A 4,583-nucleotide genomic window follows, 5' to 3' on the forward strand; every position below is an offset into this window, starting at 1 on the left:
TGGTCACGCCGCAATCCCTTCTCCTCCATTCTCCTCTCAGGATCTTGGGCACGCACGCACACGCGCCTGGCGTGAGTTTTAAGCCACCGGGTCCGGGACACGAACCGCGGTCGACTACGTGGGAGTCCAGCGACATAGCCATTACGCTAACTACTGACTGGTTCTTTATTTCTTTTTTTTTAGACAGGTTTTTGCTATAGGGCTTGTATACTCACGAGAAAGACAGAGGGAGACAGAGAGACAGAGAGCAAGAAATCACCCACCCACTCCCGGGGGGGGGGATGGCCACGCCACAATCCCTTCTCCTCCATTCTCTCGGGATCTTGGGAACGCACGCAGACATGCCTTGCATGAATTTAAGCCACTGGGTCTGGGACTAGAACCGTGGTCGACACATGGGAATCCAGCAACATAGCCATTATTCCAACTGCTGGTCCCTCTTTATTTTCTATCCTGCAACTTTGCTGAACTTTTTTTCCCCGTCATCATTTAAGAGTTTTTCTGGTGAATTCTTTAGATTTTTCTATGTATATAATCATGTTGTCCACAAGTAGGGAAATTTTAACTTCTTCCTTTCCAATTTGGATTACTTTTATTTCACTCTCTTGTTTCATTGGATTGACTAAAATATTTAGTACTATGTTGAATAAGAATACAGAAAACAAACATCCTTTTCTTGTTCCAGTTTTGAGAGAAAAAGCTTTTAATTTCCCCCAAATTGTTAGTTGTGGGTTTGTCATATATGGTCTGTATTATGTTAAGAAATGTTCATTATGTACCTATTTTGCCGAGAGTCTTACTCATGAAGAAATGTACTTTATTGAATACTTTCTCTGCTTTAATTGGTATGATCATATGGGTTTTTTTTTCTTTTTTTTTCTGTTAATATGGTATGTTACATTTGTTGTTTTGTGAATGTTGAACCTTCCTTGCATCACTGGTATAAAACCAAGCATTAGTTGATTGTAGTGTGTAATGTTTTTACTGTATTATTGGATTTGGTTTTCTATTACTTCATTGAGATTTTTTTTCATCTGTAGTCATCAAAAATATTGGTCTTCAGTTTCTTTTTTTAAATGTATTTGTCTGCTATTGGCATCAAAATGATGGTGGCTTAATAGAAGGAATTTGGGAGGGTTCTCTCCACTGGGATCTTATGACATAGTTTGAGGAGAATTGGTATTCTTTTAAAACAGACTTGCAGAATTTTGCAATGTCACCATCTGGACCTGGACTTTTTTTTTCCTAGGAGGTTATTTATCACTTATGCAATCTTTTTACTTGTTATTAGATTATGCATGCTTTCTTCTTCCTGGTTTTTATCTAGGTATGCTATATGTATTTGTCCATTTCTTCTGGATTTTCCAGCTTGTTAGCATATAGTCACTCATAGTAATCCTTAATGATCTTTTGTATTTATGTGATATTTGTTGCAATATCCCCTTTATTATTTCTGACTTTATTTATCTGGGTCTTTACTTTCTTTTTCTTAATTAATTCATATCATTGTTTTTCCATTTTTCTTATTCTGTCCAAGAATCAGCTTTTAATTTTCTTTTTTTCCCTTTTTGCTATAGTACATGTGTGCTCACCAGAGAGAAAAAGAGAGAGAGAGCGAGAAAGTGAGAAGTCACTCCCTTGGAGGGATGGCCACACCACAATTCCTTCTCCTCCAGTCTCCTTTTGGGAACTTGGCATGCACACATTTGTACCCAGCATGATTTTCAAGCTGCCAGGTCTAGGACCCAAATTATATGGTTGGCCATGTCTACCACCATAAACTCCATGCCACTCACTGGCCCCAGCTTTTTGTTTTCTTGATTTTCTTTTTGGTATTACTCTTTTGTTCTCTAGATCATTTATTTTTGCTTTGATCTTTATTATTTCTTCTATTATGTTTCTTCTATGACTTTCTTTTCTTCTATTACTTTAGCTTGTTTTGTTTTTCCAACTTCTTGAGATATGTATTAGGTTGTTTATCTGCAATCTTCCTATATTTTTTCTTATGAGCACTAATTGCTCATAGAATTCTGTTTCCCTCTTAGTACTGCCTTTACTGTATTCCAAGGTTTCTGAAGTGTAGTATTTTCATTGTCACTCATTTCAAGAAATTTTAAAATTTTATTCTTTTTTTTTTTTTTGAGAGTTTTTTTTTGCCATAGGACGCGTGTGCTCGCCAAACAGACAGAGAGACAGAAAGTGAGAAATCACCCCCCGGGGGGATGGCCACACCGCAATCCCTTCTCCTCCATTCTCCTCTTGGGATCTTGGGCACACATGCACACGCACCTGGCGTGAGTTTAAGCCATCGGGTCCAGGACACGAACCACGGTCAACTACGTGGGAGTCCAGTGACATAGCCATTACACTAACTGCTGGTCCCTAAATTTCATTCTTAATTTCTTCAGATTTGAAATTATTGAGGAATATGTTGTTTATTTATGTATTTTTCTTTTTGCTGATTTTAAGTTCGATTCCATTATCATCTGAGGAGATGCTAGATATGATTGCTTTTTATTTTAGTTTATGGTTTCTTATTTACATTCAATCACTGTGCATCTCTACAGCACATTATATGTTTTTCAATATATGCATGTAGTATATGGCAATAAGATCAAGGATATTACCTTAAACATTGCCTTCAACAGATAACTTTGTGATTTCTATCATTTTAAATTTGTAGAGACTTGTTTTGTGCAACATAATGGGGCAGAAAATGTTTCATGAAACAAAATGCTTCATGTGCTGCTGAAAAAGAGTGTACATTTTGTGTTGGGTGAAATGTTCTATAAGTGTCCATTGGGTCCATTTGGTTTATAACATTTATTTATTTAAAGAATTATTTTATTTAATTTATTATTATTATTTTTTTTTAATTTGACCAGAGAGAGAGCGAGGGAAACTGAGAAAGCAAGCTGTCTGGTCTAGGACTTGAAGCGCAGTTGGATATGTGAGTCCAACACCTCAACCACCACACCACCTGCCAGCCCCAATATCATTACTTTTTATTGTATTTTTTATTTATTTTATGATTCATTTATATTCCATCATTGTACATTTGTATACTGTACAATATAGTTTTTTAAAGTATGCATGTAGTACTTGACAATCAAATCAAGGATATTACCATATGCATCATTTTCAACAGAGAACTTTACGTTCTTGTGTCTGTGAAGTGTTTCTTCCCTGAGCCCCTCCCGCTCACCTCCACTGCCCTGCCATACAGTCTCTGGTATCTATACTTGTCTTCCCTACTATTATATCTTTGGATCTTTCAGTTTCTGCTATAGAATGCAGACAACTGATATATATTGAGCAAGGATATATGGTATTTGTCTTTCATAGTCTGGCTTATTTGGCTTAGCATTAAATCTTATATGCATCTAATTTTATTGTGTGTTTTTTTTTTCTTTTTTAGGTTTTTGCCATAGGGTATGTGCACTCACTGGAGAGAAACAGAGAGAGAGAAATGAAAATCCCCATACAAAATGGCCATGCCACAGTCCCTTCTTCTGTATTCTTCTCTCAGAATTTTGTGCATGTATGCACATGTGCCTGGTATGATTTTCAAGCCACCAGTCCAGGACTCAAACTGTGATCAACCATGTGGGAGTCCAGTGCTTTTACTACTATGTCACCTGCAGACCCTGCATATACTTTTAATCAAATGATTTCTTTTCTTTTCTTATTGCTGAGTAGTGTTCCATAGTGAATATGTGCCACATTTTTCAGCCAGTCATCTGTTCTTGAGGTATTATGTTGTTCCATGTCTTAGCAATTGTGAATAATGCTGCAATGAAGGTGAATGTGCAAGTGTCTTTATGACTGAGTGTTTTCAATCATTTTGGTAAATACCAAGGAGTGGTATTACTGGGTTGTATGGTGATTCTATTTGTAGGTTTCTGAGGAATCTCTGTATTGTTTTCCACAATGACTGTATTGGTTTACATTCCCACCAGTGGGGTGGGAGGACTCCCATTTTGCCACAGCCCCAACAGCACTTATACTTCTTCTTTTTTTTTTTTAATCATTCTGAGGTTAACTGGTATTTCATTGTGATTTTTTTTTATAAAGAAAAGAGATTTATTTGACTCATGATTTAGTGGCTGAAAAGAGGATGATGCCAACATCTGACACTGTGTTACAACATGGCTAAAAGAAGACAGAAAGACAAGCAGATACATGTAAGGAGAGAGAATCATGCCAGTGGCCAATGTGCTTTTTTTAATTTTTTTTTATTATCATCATAATCTTTATATTACGTTGGATTACATATAACTTTACAGTGTATTACATTGCTTTTTCAAAAGGGAATGCCATGCATGTCAGTCAGTACAGAGACATTAATCTTCCCGCTTCAACATTCAATATCTTTTCTATGTTTTCCCCAATCATTATTATTATTATTTTTTTTAAACAGTCAATCGCTATTTCTCATTTTGCTTGTAAAAACACTTTGCCCATCATGAAACACTTCTCAGACCAATCCAGTTGAGAATACGATACACGTCATCATCAACAGTTAATAAGCCATATCTGTTTCTCACTAACGTCCTGCCTCTCTATTGTTCACTTGCTATCTT

General features: G+C 36.4%; 1 protein-coding gene across 1 annotated transcript in view; it reads left to right on the top strand.

The window, feature by feature from the left end:
• The window catches only part of TEX11 (testis expressed 11), a 514,378-nt gene that overhangs the window by 289,448 nt on the left and 220,347 nt on the right, over positions 1–4,583 (top strand). The gene's annotated exons all lie outside the window — the stretch shown is intronic.

Source organism: Tupaia chinensis, unplaced genomic scaffold (genome assembly GCF_000334495.1).
Source record: "Tupaia chinensis unplaced genomic scaffold, TupChi_1.0 Scaffold000165_2, whole genome shotgun sequence".
Lineage (NCBI taxonomy): Eukaryota > Metazoa > Chordata > Mammalia > Scandentia > Tupaiidae > Tupaia > Tupaia belangeri.